The following is a 14,785-nucleotide window of genomic DNA, read 5'->3' as shown; positions in this document are numbered from 1 at the left end:
GAGGTATTTGCTTTTGAAACCCAGTTTTATTAGATGTATTCATTAAACCTCGGGTTGCAAATTAAAATGCTTTCAAGAGCCAGGCAGAAAGTTAATGAGCAAAGCTAGATGGTATAATAAAACGGAGTGGTAAGGTCCATGGCCAACCAGAGATTACATTTAAAAAACACACCCACACATTGGGACTTCCCTTGTGGTCCAGTGGTTAGGACTCTGAGCTTCTACTGCAGGGGCCACGGGTTTGATCCCTGATCAGGGAATTAAGATCCCATATGCGGCAGTCAAAAAACACCCTTCACAGTGGGTATATTAGCTTCTTAGGGCTGCCAGAAACAAATAATCACAAACTTGGTGGCTTAGAACAACAGAAATTTATTCTCTCAGAGTTCTGCCAGCGAGAAGTCTGAGGTCAAGCTCAGCTCAGCTGGTAAAGAATCCACCTGCAATGCAGGAGACCCCGGTTCGATTCCCAGGTCAGGAAGATCCACTGGAGAAAGGATAGGCTACCCACTCCAGTATTCTTGGGCTTCCCATGTGGCTCAGCTGGTAAAGAATCCACCCACAATGTGGGAGACCTGGGTTTGATCCCTGGGTTGGGAAGATCCCCGGGAGAAGGGAAAGGCTACACACTCCAGTATTCTGGCCTAGAGAATTCCATCGACTATACGGACACGACTGAGTGACTTATACTTCACTTCACTTCACTTCATCAGACCTCACTCTCCAAATCAGTTTTGAGAAGCACTGACAGCTGGTCACTTTAAAATGCCCTGAGAAAAGGAAAAAGAAACTAGAGAGAGACCAACTCTCCCGAGTCTGAACGAAGAGCTGGCCTGCCCCGCAGCCTTACAGAAGACAGGCTTGTTCTGTATAAATATTTGGGTTTCCCCCTGCAGGCCAGGCCTCTGTTATGCTTCTTCCTTCACTGTAAGGGGTGAATTCATACAAACCCCTCTGTGCCAAAGGACGTCCCCTTTTGTACCAGAGAAGGAGAAGGGTGGTGCTTGCCCTGCCTGGAGGTCTGGGGAAGGGCTCTCTGGTTAGCCCTCTCTCGGTCCTCAGCCCCTGGTTAGCCAAACACTAGCCCAGGTGCTGCTGTGAGGCAATTCTGCAGATTAAAGTCCCAGGTCTGGTGATCTTAAGACACGAAGCTTATCTGGATGGGCCTGACCCATTCAGGTGAAACTTGTAAAAGCAGGGTGTTTTCAGAGGCGTTAGAAGGGTCAGAGGGACATGACACGCTGCTTCTGCTCTGAAGACAGATGGGGCACTTGGGAAAGAATGTGGGTGGCCTCTAGGGCTGAGTGTGGCCCAACCCATGGCCAGAAAGGACACAGGACATCAGACCTACAGCCTCCGGGAGGCAGATTCTCCCACAGATGAGAGCCCCGCTGGGGGACACCTGGCTTTTTGCCTGTAAAACCTGCACAGAGAACCCAGTCAAGCCTGGATTCAGATTTCTGGCCCACGGAGCTGTTGGTGGTCAGTGGGTGTTATTGTAAGCTGCTAAGTGTGTGGTGACTTGCTATGCAGCAGGAGACAGGAACCGGCCTCTGCTCTGGATGAGGTTGGGGAGGCTGCTGAGAGAGGGGTCGGGTGATTCTGTCTCTTCTGCCAGAACATTTCCATCCTGTGTTCACCCACGCCATCTACCAGAGCTCCTGGTCCCTGCCCATGACATAAAGACACCACAATGAGCTGGGTGTGGGGGCCACCGGCTCCAGAGGCTAAGGGAGAGTGGACCTGTGCCGCTCTGTGCTCAACCAGTTCACCGAAGAGCCGGCAACCAGGTGAGTCGAATTACATTCTATCTGGGTGTTTTATAGCTTCCTAGAACCAAGGAATCTTCACATAATCAATTCCCCCCTTTAGGGTAAGGTCCCAGAAAACTGCATCCCCTGGAAGTGAAAAAAACAAAACAAGAATAAGTAACTCTGGGTACCTGCGTCTTGATACCCTCCTCCTCGCAGAGTGGAGGTGGTGGGTGCAGGGCACATGGCATCCAGCAGGTGCTCAGTAAACCTTGGCGGTTGGGACGATGACTCTCAGGCGGAAGGCTTATTCACTGCCCCCTCCCTGGTCTCAGTGTTGTGACCCAGGACAGGTGTCCTCGTCCCGTCACGGAAGTGAGACCATAGCGGGGACCTGCAACCCTGGCTGCACAGCAGTGGCACCCAGGACAGGGAGGAGCTGAGCCTCTGCCCGGGAAGACCACCCAAAGCCCCAAGCATCCTTGGGCCTCAGTGCCCTGTGCGGGTAAGAGGAGAGGTCAGTGCCAAGCAGGGCAGTCAGGGCTTTGAAAACAGGTTTTGGACTCACGTGTCAGAGAACACCCTCCCGCAGGGGAAAGAGCAGTCAGAGAAATGCCAGAGGGCTTCTTGAGCAGGGGGTGTGAGGCAGGCGGAGGGATGAGAAAGGCCCCACTCAGACAAGAAGGACCGCCGATGTCAGGGGTCTGATCTTGGAGGAAGATGGCCTCGGTGTGGCCCCTACCTCCCCTCCCGCCGACAGGGTCTCTGTTCTGGGCTGAATTGTGCCCTCCCCACCCCACCCTCTGCCCCCAGAAGATGTGTTGAAGTCCTGACCCCCATCACCTGGGAGCCTGGCCTTGTTTGGAAACAGGGCCTTTGTGGATGTAACCAGGTTGAGGCAAGGTTGTTAGGGTGGATCCTAATCCAGTAGGACTTGTGTCCGTATACAAAGAGAAGCATAAAGGGGAGGGGCCAGGTGAAGATGGAGGCCAAGATTGGGGTGATGTGGCCACAATCCAAGGACACCTGGGCACCCCGCCCCTGACTCTGAAAGAGGTGGGAGGGACACTCCTCAGAGCCTCCAAGAGGTAGCACAGCCATGCCCACACCTGGACTTCAGACTCGTACCCCGTACTGTGAGAGAAGCCATTTCTGTTGTTTGAAGCCCTTGGTTATGGCGGCCCCAGAACGCGGATCCAGCCTCCAAGACCCGGGTGGGGACGGCCGCTTGGTGAGTGTGCAGTGCTGCACATGAAATACCTATTCAGGGGGGCTCACAAGCCCCCCGCCCCGACCTGTTCTCTCTCATCATCTCGGGCTACAGAGGCAGGAAAACACGTTTTATGTATCTGTCTTCCCTCACATCCAGGAGTCACTGTGGTCCTGTTCTGGCCAGTGAGACCCAAGTAAATCTGCCAAGAAGTTTCTAAAACACTTCTGCTTCTCAAACCAAAGGACAAGTGTGCCAGGTGCCCCTCTTTCCTCTCCCCATCCGAGCCTGCTTGAGCACAACATGGCCAGCGTTGGGGGCTGTGCCATTGGGGAATGCCATCTTGGCACCTTGTACCTGACATCACCCAGCTGAACTCAGCTTGTCCCCTGAGAAAAATAAAACCACTTTGTTCAGCCTCCTTGGGCTTTCTGCTCCCTGCTGCTGCCGCCTTCCTGGGTACCATGCTCTGCCTGCATGAGCCTTTCCAAGCCCGTCTTCCCTCCAGGTGACCAGAGAGGTTAAAGGCAGGTGCTCTATGAGTCAGACCAAGCAGACTCCAACCCTGGCTCCCTCACCTCCAGCTTGCAGTTCCGCCTCCTCCCAGGGCCTCACTCCCCTAGAAATGGAGATAAAGATACCCACTTGGAAAGATGGCAGGAGAGTCAGATGAGATACTGCCGGCACTTAGCAGATGCTGGAGAAATAGTGCTGCCAGCATTTCCAGGAGTGTCTCCATCCCCAGGTCCTGATGTACGCAGGGCTCCACTAAATCCTAAGCACTGGAAATGCAGTGCACTCGGGATCAGGGCAAGGACACTGGCCCATCTCACCTGGGCTCTGAACCAGCAGTTGACACCCCATAGGTTCCCGAGCCTCAGAGCTCACTGCCCTAACTTTGGCTTGATCCAGTCCCATGTCAGAGAACAGAAACAGCCCTATATCATCATCATGGTGGTTGGCACTGTGGGAGCTGGCTCAGTGCACGGGGCACGGCGCAGGACATCACTTGCCGGAGGACAGACAGCAAGTGACAGAGCAGGGCCTCGAGACCGGCAGCTCCCGTGCCTCCTGCCAAGCCCGACCGAGCTAGGGGTTTTGGCACCAAGAGCAGGAAGGGCAGAAATGCCAGGGGACAAAGCACTTTCATGCCTCATTTAACCCTATGACATGCTTTGAAATCAATAGATCATTATCCTCACCTGGTAAGGAGGCGATCAGGCCTCAGGGAAGGAGAACAGATGCTGGCAGAGCTCACACAAGAAAAAGTGCTTCCTGACCCCAAATCCTACTGCCCTGTGCCCTCCAGAAAGGCTGAAAATCAAGCCCGGGTCAGAATGATGGCTCTGTGGGCAAGGAGGGTCACTGGAGCTCGGTGAGCCTGATGTCAAGGAGCTAGCACCTATGGAAACCTGCTGGAAGCTGGATGCTCTGCATCATCATCTTACTCAGCCCTCTTTGGACAGAAGAAGAGACTGAGGCTCAGGGTGGCCACTTGCCCACGTAGACAGCCAGGAAGGACAGACTCCACTTCCTACCCAGTCTGTGACCCTAATCACTTTGAGAATTTCCTCACCAAGCAGAGGCCTTTGCCCTGCATTTTAACGATATATATGTAGGATATATGCTTCTATGTTAACATGTGTTTGGCTTCAGCTTAAGGTTTTGTGAAGAGGGAACGTGTGGCTCACATTGTAACCACTGGTCCATATGTCACACGTGTGATTCTTGGTGATGGGCTTATTTTCTTTCCTACAGGGATAGTATTCCTCAAGAACTTCTAGATGGAACCATCAGAACCATACCTGGATAGTTTATGGCAAGGCCATGCTGGCATGTCCCAGATGGAGGTTAATACTGTCAAAACATGTGCCAGTGGCTTAATGGAATTCCAGTTCCCCGAGAGCAGGGGCTGGGGCTGGTACTTTTCTTCCACCGTGGGTTTCCAGCTCTAGACAGATGCCTTACAGGCACTTACTAAATATTTTGAGATGGTTGTTCTGAATTCCCCAAATAAGTGTTTGTGACGCTTCTCCCAAGCAGAATCTGTTTCTTCTGTAAAGATCATGGTACTGGGCTAATTTCTCCAATTAGCAGGATATTTGTCTACCAATTACGATTTGTTATGTATAATTATGGTTCTACCCAAGTGCTTGAAAAGTGGAATGTTTTCCAAAATATTGTTGATTATTTCTTTATAGCATAGCCTCAATCCCAGGATGGGAAATACTTGAGCTGGAAGAGCATTTAGCTGTCAGGCAGGTTAAGTTCTTAACTAGTAGATGAGGAAAATAGATTAAAGGCCACCAGGGATCACCTAGCCAACTCACTCATCACTCAAGTAGGGGAGTGATCACTGGTGCAGAAAATAATTGATGTCATTTACAACCTCTTCAGGTTTTTGATCAATTACATTTGACCAAATTTCTCTGTATTACCTATGTGATAACAGTTTGAAATAATATGTGCTAGTCACTATTCATCTGTGGTTCTGACACCAGGTATGAATTTACCCACGTAACCTGCTAATTAGCAGCTCCCAAGGGCAGCTCTGCTTGCTTGCGGTGTCTAGTACATGTAAGGTAATCAATACGTGTTTGTTGACAATACGTGTTTGTTGACTGAATAATTGATGAAATTTGGATTGAAATGCTGCCTGTGACTTTCTCATTGAATGTGAAGGCCCACTTAGTAGGCCTCCTAGACCCTTCTAACTGATGCTGGGTTTTAATGAGAAATACCTTTGGTTGCAAAGAATGGTGATGTTGAACATTTAGGGTTTATTTTTTTCATAGGACAAGAAATCCAGAGATGGGTAGTTGGTGGTGCTGCCTCAGCAATGGTATTCATTGATGTCAGGGACAGCATTTGTGTGATTTGTGATTTGGTCCTTCCTAATGGTATCCATATGGCTGCCACAGCTCCAGACATCACCTCCTGCACCAAAGGAAAAAGGGAGGAAGGGAAGAAGCCAGCAGTGTTCAGTTCAGTCACTCAGTCGTGTCCAACTCTTTGTGACCCCATGGACTGCAGCCCGCCAGGCCTCCCTGTCCATCACCAACTCCCAGAGCTTACTCAGACTCATGTCCATTGAGTCAGTGATGCCATCGAACCATCTCATCCTGTCATCCCCTTCTCCTCCTGCCTTCAATCTTTCCCAGCATCAGGGTCTTTTCAGATGTGTCAGTTCTTCACATCAGGTGGCCAAAGTATTGGAGTTTCAGCTTCAGCATCAGTCCTTCCAATGAATATTCAGGACTGATCTCCTTTAGGATGGACTGGTTGGATCTCCTTGCTGTCCAAGGGACTCTCAAGAGTCTTCTCCAACACCACAGTTCAAAAGCATCAATTCTTTGGCACTCAGCTTTCTTTATAGTCCAGTTCTCACATCCATACATGACTACTGAAAAAAACCATAGCTTGACTAGATGGACCTTTGTTGGTAAAGTAATGTCTCTGCTTTTTAATATGCTGTCTAGGTTGGTCATAGCTTTTCTTTCAAGGAGCAAGTGTCTTTTAATTTCATGGCTGCAGTCACCATCTGCAGTGATTTTGAAGCCCCCAACATAAAGTCTGTCACTGTTTCCATTGTTTCCCCATCTATTTGCTATGAAGTGATGGGACCAGATGCCATGATCTTAGTTTTCTGAATGTTGAGTTTTAAGCCAACTTTTTCACTCTCCTCTTTCACTTTCATCAAGAGGCTCTTTAGTTCTTCTTCACTTTCTGCTGTAAGTATTGTGTCATCTACATATCTGAGGTTATTGATATTTTTCCTGGCAATCTTGATTCCAGCTTGTACTTCATCCAGTCCAGCATTTCTCATGATGTACTCTGCATGTAAGTTATATAAGTAGGGTGATAATATACAGCCTTGACGTACTCCTTTCCCGATTTGGAACCAGTTTGTTCCATGTCCAGTTCTAACTGTTGCTGCTTGACCTGCATACAGATTTCTCAGGAGGCAGGTCAGGTGGTCTGGTATTCCCATCTGTTTAAGAATTTTCCATAGTTTGTTGTGATCCACACAGTCAAAGGCTTTGGCATAGTCAATAAAGTGGCTGCTGCTAAGTCGCTTCAGTCATGTCTGACTCTGTGCGACCCCAGAAATGACAGCCCACCAGGCTCCCCCGTCCCTGGGATTCTCCAGGCAAGAACACTGGAGTGGGTTGCCATTTCCTTCTCCAATGCATGAAAGTGAAAAGTGAAAGTGAAGTCGATCAGTCGTGTCCAACTAGCGACCCCATGGACTGCAGCCTACCAGGCTCCTCCGTCCATGGGATTTTCCAGGCAAGAGTACTGGAGTGGGGTGCCACTGCCTTCTCCACAATAAAGTGGAAGTAGATACAATTCAATATTTTTAGTGAATTAAGAGAGTACAACACGCAGCAACCGTCACTACAAGTTTAGAAGTTTTAATCACCCTGAAAGAAACCTTGTACCTGTTATGGTCACTCCTCAGTTATCCAGAACAGCCTCAGCCCTGGCAACCACTGATCTGTTTTCCATCTCTATGGATTTGCCTCTTCTGGATGTTTCATAGAGACACAGTTGTACAAAATGCAGCCTTTGCCACTGACTGCTTTAATGTAGCATGATATTTACAAGGCTCATCCATGTTGTAGCGTGTGTCAGTTTCCCCTACCTTTATTGAGGCATAATTGGCAAATAAAATGGAATATATTTAAGGTATACAGCCTGATGATTTTATACACTTAATTTTGATTACCACAATCAAGCTAATTAACATTTCCATCAACTCACATAGGTTACCTTCCTTTTTTATTAGTTGAAGTATAATTGACCTACAGCACTATGTTGGTTCCAGGTGCCCAATATGGTGATTTGATACTTTTCTATGTAACAAAATGGCCCCCCAGGATAAGTCTGGTTATCATCAGCCACCATACATGGTTACTACAATATTATTGGCTATATTCCCCATGCTCTACATTTTATCCCCATGATGCATTTATTCTGTAACTGGAAGTTTGCCCCTCCCCTCAATCCCTTTCACCTATTTCACTCATTTCTGCCACCCCCATTCCCTCTGGCAACTATCTGTGAGTCTGCTTCTGTTTTGTTCTGCTGGTTCATTTGTTTTACTTTTAGATTCTACACATAAGTGAAATCACATGATATTTGTCTTTGATAGCCTGACTTATTTCTCTTAGCATACTGCCCTCCAGGTCCATCAGTATTGTCACAAGTGGCAAGATTTCATTCTTTATTATGGCTGAGTAATAGTCCTCAACTATGTATATCACATTTTATCTGTCCATTTATCCATCAGTGAACAGTTGCTTCAGTGTCTTGGCTGTATGAACATAAGGGTGTATGTATATTTTCAAATTTGTGTTTTTGTGTTCTTCAGAAAAATACCCAGGAGTAGGATTGCTGGATCATATGGTAATTCTATTTTTTTCATTTTTAAAGGAAGCTCTGTGTTGTTTTCATAGTGGCGGCATCAATTTACATTCCCACCAACAGTGTGCGAGGGTTCCTTTTTTCCACATCCTTTCCAATACATGTTGTTGTCTTTTCAATGCTGCCATTCTGACGGGTGTGAAGTGATACCTCATTGTGGTTTAGATTTGCATTTCTCTGATGACTCATGATCTTGAGCATCTTTTCATGTACCTATTGGCCATCTGTATGTCTCTCTGGAAAAATGTCTGTTCAGATCCTCTGCTCATTTTTCAACTGGATTATTTTTTTATATTGAGTTGTATGAGTGCTTTGTATATTTTGGATATTAACCTCTTATCAGATATCTTATTTGCAAATATCTTCTCCCATTCAGTAGACTGCCTTTTCATTTGGTTGATAGTTTCCTTTGTTTTACAAAAGCTTTTTAGTTTGATATAGTATCATCTGTTTATTTTTTCCCTTGCTTAAAGAGACAGATCCTCCCAAAATACTGCTAAGACCTGTGTCAGGGAGTGTATTGCCTATATTTTATTCTAGGAGTTTAATGGTTTTAGGTCTTACTTTGAAGTCTTTAATCTATTTTGTTTATTTTTTTATGAAGTTTGAGAAAATAGTCCAGTTTGATTATTTTGTGACCATCCAGTTTTCCTAACACCATTTATTGAAGAGGTTGTCTTTTCCCCATTGTATATTCTTGCCTCCTTTGTCATAGATTAATTGACCATAAGTGTGTGGGTTTATTTCTGAGCCCTCTATTCCATTAATCTCTGTCTGGTTTTGTGCCAGTTTCATACTGTTTTGGTTACTGTAGCTTTGTGTAGTCTAAAGTCAGGGAGTGTGACACCTCCAGCTTTGTTCTTCTTTCTCAGGATTGTTTTGCCTATTGGGGTCTTATGTGTTTACATACAAGTTTCAGAATTTTTTGTTGTAGTTCTGTGAAAAATGCCATTTTTCAACTTGATAGAGATTGCATTGAATCTGTAGATTGTTTTGAGGAGTATGGTCATTTTAACAGTATTAATTCTTCCTATCCATGAGTACTGTATATTTTTCCATTTGTTTATATTGTCTTCAATTTGTTTCATCAATGTCTTATAGTTATCTTTTTTTGTCTGTGGTGAGAACACTTACAATCTACTCTCTTAGCAAATTTCAGGGGCAGAGTATGGTATTAACTCTAGTGGTGAACACTGTACATTAGATCCCCAGAACTTATTCATCTTGTAACTGAACATTTGTAACCTTTAATCAGCATTGATTTCTGTTTATGGTGACGTCTCTCTCAGTATCATCGGGGCCATGGTGGCCTGATACAGTAGGCAACTCTCACTGTTTACCCCTGGCAGCAGAGCCCTTGTGAAGCAGACATTGGAGCAGAGCACAGACTCCAAGGCACTGTCTCTCAGGAAGGTTCTGTTTCTAGCTGGGGAGCATCATGTACACACAGGAATGAAGACAGCCCTTGGAATCGTGGAGGTGTGTTACACTTGCTTTTTATATTATCACGTCACAAGGCAACACAAGCTTCCAAGCATTATAGTGGGCACCGTATATATTTAATCCTCAGCATGACTCTGCAATAGATACGATGCTCTTGACTATGTATATCAGAAAATCCAACTGAAAAGGGCTTAAATAAAAAAAGAAATTCACTGTCAGAAAATCCTGAGGTGTGAAAGCTTTAGAGTTGGTGAATATATTGGCTCAAGTGTACCGTTGAGGACTCAGTCTTCTGTCTGTACATTCTGCCCTCCTCAGAATGTCAGCCCTGACCTTAGTCTGGCTCTCCTCATGCTCACAAGTGGCTGCAACTGTTCCAGGAATCAAATCTAGCATCCAGAAGAAGAAGGAAGATTATTTTTCTATGTATAACAATTTTAAGGGCAAAGAAAAAACAAAACAAAAAAACTTTGACCGAAGCCCCTTAGTTCAGGTTGTAGCACATGCCCATGCTTAAACTAACTTCAGACAAGAAGAATAGAGTCATCATTAGAGTCATAGAGTCATTGTTGTCCAATAATGATGCACCTTCTGAGGCTGGAGCCAGCCTCTCCTGAAGCCCATGGTTGTGGAATAGAGTGTGGAAGCCAGAGTAATATCAGGATTCTGTTTGCAAACGAGGACACTGAGGCTCACAGAGGTCATATAACTTGCAGGAGGTCACATCTGATATGCTTTATGCCAGGTTTCTAACACAGATCTGTCGGACCCGAAATCTCTCTCTACTGGAGCACCCTGCTGCTTTACACGAGGTGGCAAGGCTGGAGAGGGAAGGGCTTATGTTATTACAGAGCTGATATTGCCCTTTTACCGTCATAATCACAGTGGCCGTTGTACTCCATTAGAGGCAGCTTTTGAGAGTGTAGGTGCCCCATAAATCATTAATTTTATAGCTGGGCAGATACAATCTAGCTTCAGATAACCGCATAGCTCAGTCCAACATTGTGCAAGGGTCAAGTCTGCCAGGTTAATTACCTCCTCTTCTGCGGGAAATGCACTCCACAGCCTGTAGTGCTTTCTTCCTTCTTGTCCACCCCTTAGCTAGTTCTTAGCACCACACCAGGACTGGAAGGTGTTGGGTCTGCCTGGGTCGCCCAGTAGCATCCCTGGGAAGCTGATGAGAGAGGAGGTCCCAGGGGCTGACTGTAATGAGGCTGGAGCTTCCCCAGGCTTGCTGTGGCACCTATCACTGCTCCACTGCCACAGATAAGAGAGAAGTGGATGTCTCAGCAACAGCCTCCTCGTCCCGGTCACTCATTCGACACTCACACGGCACTGCATGACACTAGCGTGGAAACAGGGTGTGCCCTGCCTTTATCCTGAGATGATCAGGCTAAAACCTTCTTTGTGTCGTCTGGGTTCACGAACAGTTAGCAGCGTCAGAGGGGACAGCTGGGAAAGCCCAGGGCTTTGGAAACCCGGCTTCTGTCTTTCCCACTTTGGCCTTGGACATGCCATTTATTCCCTCTGCCTCCCAGTTCTCTTATCTGTGTGCCGCCTTGGCCAGGCTGCTCTGTGGCTCAGGGACCACGGATGCTGAAACCTGATGAGCGGCTGGCACCCCGGAGCAGCGGCCATGAGTGTTATCCTCATTGGACCTGGGCCAATAAAATTGGGACCAAGTCAAGGCTCCTACGTGAAACTTTTTACAAATTACGGGCCAGTTTCTTACCACACATGGAGTGTGGCCGAGGTGGATTTGGATGGAGCAATTTGATTCAGTAGTCATCTGACATCTTGGCATGCTCTGAAAGGAGAATTTAAATTTTACTGTGAGGGCCGGCTTCAAAATCTTGTGAGCTTCCTTGCTTGGTCCAGGGAGCTGGGAAAGAAACATTTGGATTTATGTCTCCTCCTGGGTGAGTGTGTTAGCTCCCTCTGGCTGCTCAGTAGCTTAATACGTATTTATTATCTCTCAGTTTGGGAGACCAGAAGTCTGAAATTAGTCTCACAAGTTTAAAAATCAGTGTCAGCAGCGTTGCTCTTTCTGGAGGCTCCAGGGGAGAATGTTTCTTGCCTTTTCCAGCTTCTAGAGGCGCTGCATACCTTGGCTCGTGGTCCCCCTCCATTTTCAAATTTCAGTCTCTGCTTGCATCTTCCCATCCTGTTCTTCTGACTCAGACCCTTCTGCCTCCTTCCTTCCCTCTTATAAGGACTCTGTGAGGATATTGGGCCCCCAGATAATCCAGGGTAGTCTTTGCCTCAAGATCTTTAACTCAATACCATCGATGAAGTCCCTTTGCCCAGTAATATTCATGGAATTAGGATGTGGGTGTCTTTGGGGTCTTTATTCACCTGCTACAGTGCGTGTACAGCAAGCCTGTGGTGGAGGGGACCATGTGGGCAATTAGAAGTGTGCTGTGCTTAATGCTCCAGGCAGTGACCACACTCCTGGGGTGACACCACCTGCTGAGGACCAGGAAGCGGTCCTAGGTTATTTCTGATGACTGAGAGAGAGCTGGATTTACAAATGCTGGATTGACACTGGCCTTCTGCTCCCACGAGAGTCCAGACAGGAAAACAGACCACACCAGCTATCTGGGCAGGAGAATTCAATACAGGGCATTGGTTCAACAGATGTGGAAGTGCGGAGAGGCAGGGAGGGAACCTGTGGTAGTAAAGAGCAAATGTGCATCCCTCAGGCAGAGCAAAGATTCCCCCACGAAGTCCAGTTGTCAGCTGGTTTGCTAGCTCGTAACCTGTTACAAAACAGAGCTGTGACATGTTGGCTTAGCAAAGTGGATTTGTGGGCTATATACCACCTCATCTAGTCCTGACTAAGTTAAACACATGCCTTAGAAAGTACAGAACATGAGGATCGAAGCAAATGCTACAAAACTGGAACACAAGAGCAGAAAGCAGGAAAGGCAACTGTGCGGTTTCTGCCCAAGTCTTCATCAGATCCATCCACATAGGAAACAAAGATGGTCATCCAGTCAGACCTCAAAGACAGTCCCAGAATCCAAGTCAGGAAGTGTATCGGAAGCACGTATTCAAAAACCCAGGACCCCTTAGCAAAAATCCTCACCTAATGGCATCCTTCTGCCTTGAGGTGTCGTATTAGTGATGATGGAAGCTGACACAATAGCAGGACGTTAAAAAAACATTGTTTCATCTTTTACTCAGCACTTTAAAATTTCCATGTTAAGGGAATTCCCTGGCAGTCCAGTGATTAGGGCTCACCCATGTTCCATCCCTGGTCAATCTCACAAGCCTCACAGCGTAACCGCCCCCCTGCCAAAAAAATTTTCCGTGTTAATGTGGCTCTTGTGATTTTACATAAAAGATGAGAACACGAGTGCGTGTGCTTAATTCATAAATTTTTAAATGCATATATAGTGTGCTGAAAAGTTTTTGCACTAAAAAATTCACGTCTACTAGCTGTCAAAACAAAAAAAAAAAATCAAAACCCCAAAGCAGTGACTGTAGGAAACATTTTGGTTTCCTGTGCTATGTAATTGAGAACTCCGTGAGGACGGCAACTGCAGGCAGACGATGAAGGTCTGCTTGCTTTTTCACGGGTGGGGAGCACCTGTTGTGTAGAGAAGGTGTTCGGAGAGTGTTTGCCTGTTGGTTGGTTTTCTGATTTGTTGGAACCAGGCAGAGGGGCCCTTCCACCTCTGGGTGGCCCCCACTTCTCAGCAGAGGGAGGGTTGGGTGTTGGGAAGAGGAGAGCTCTTATAGCCAGAAATAGGGGGACAGCTCTGGCTCTCGCACCATACATGGGGTACCAGTCCTAATCACACAGGACTTTACAGAGGAAACATGGTTCTGATCCTTCCGCCCTTCAGGGCTGGGGCAGGAAGTGGAAACCACTGTCCCTCCTCCCTTCACCCAGAGCCCCAGGCCTGGCTTGGAGATGGAGTGCGGGGTGCTTGGTGTGGACTGTTGGTTGGGATTCTGATCGAAGGCTTTTGAGGAGAATGATCCCCCTGAATTATACAGGACATTGGCTTGTAAATACCTTTTTTTTTTTTTTTTTAATTAAAGCAGAGGGTCCATGACTTTCACCATATTCCCAGATTAGCCTAAGACCCAAGGAAGGCTGACAAGAGTTGGGAAAGCATATTCTGAGCTCAGACTAAGTTCTGGCTATGGGATCATCTCATCACCTCTCTGAGTCTCTGCTTTCCTCATCTGGATGAGGGGACAGTCCTGCCCCCCACCACCACCCACGCCCACCCCCAGCGTTGTTGCCATGGACATGCAGAGTGGTAATTCCCTGTAGCAATAACACTAGCCTTTGCTGACCCCACTCTGCTCCCCAGGGCCTCCCCGGGTTCTCGGCTGCCAGGCTCCTCAGTGGCCTTTTTGTTTGTTTGGAGTGAGTTCCGGAGAAAAGATTGTCAGCAGAGTTCCAGAAAACACACACACTCCTCCGTGCTTGGAGGTCTCCCAGCTGCTCCCATGGCCGCCTAGCTGAGAAAGTGGTGTTAGGAATGTTTATCTCTGGAGGAAGCTGAAGAGCTCCTTTCAGCAGAACAAGGAGAAACCACAGGAGCGGACAGGGGGGCTTGCCGGAGCATCCCAGCAAGGCACTGTGGGAATATCCATGTCCTTTGTTCTGCCTCAGCCAACAACACTTCCAAGAGAGGCTGTCAGCCAAGTCCTGGTGAATTCATGTCACAGGGCACACTGATGGCTCAGACCAAAGAGATTGGTCCTCAACTCCAGCGATCAGCTTCCAGGCAATATGGGGACTCCCTCTGTGGTCCACATCTCTGCATCCTTCCTGTTCCCAGGTGCCACCTTGTGTGAAGAAGCAGGGCTCTTGGTGAGGTTCAAGCCGATCACATAATGGTTATTGGCCTCCGTTCTGGAATCACATTGACCAGGGTTTGAATCCTGGCTCTGCCGCTTAAGAGCTGTGTGCCCTTGGGAAAATTACCTAATC

Source organism: Bos indicus x Bos taurus, chromosome 18 (assembly GCF_003369695.1).
Source record: "Bos indicus x Bos taurus breed Angus x Brahman F1 hybrid chromosome 18, Bos_hybrid_MaternalHap_v2.0, whole genome shotgun sequence".
In the NCBI taxonomy this organism is placed as follows: domain Eukaryota; kingdom Metazoa; phylum Chordata; class Mammalia; order Artiodactyla; family Bovidae; genus Bos; species Bos indicus x Bos taurus.
This window is presented reverse-complemented; position numbering follows the sequence as displayed.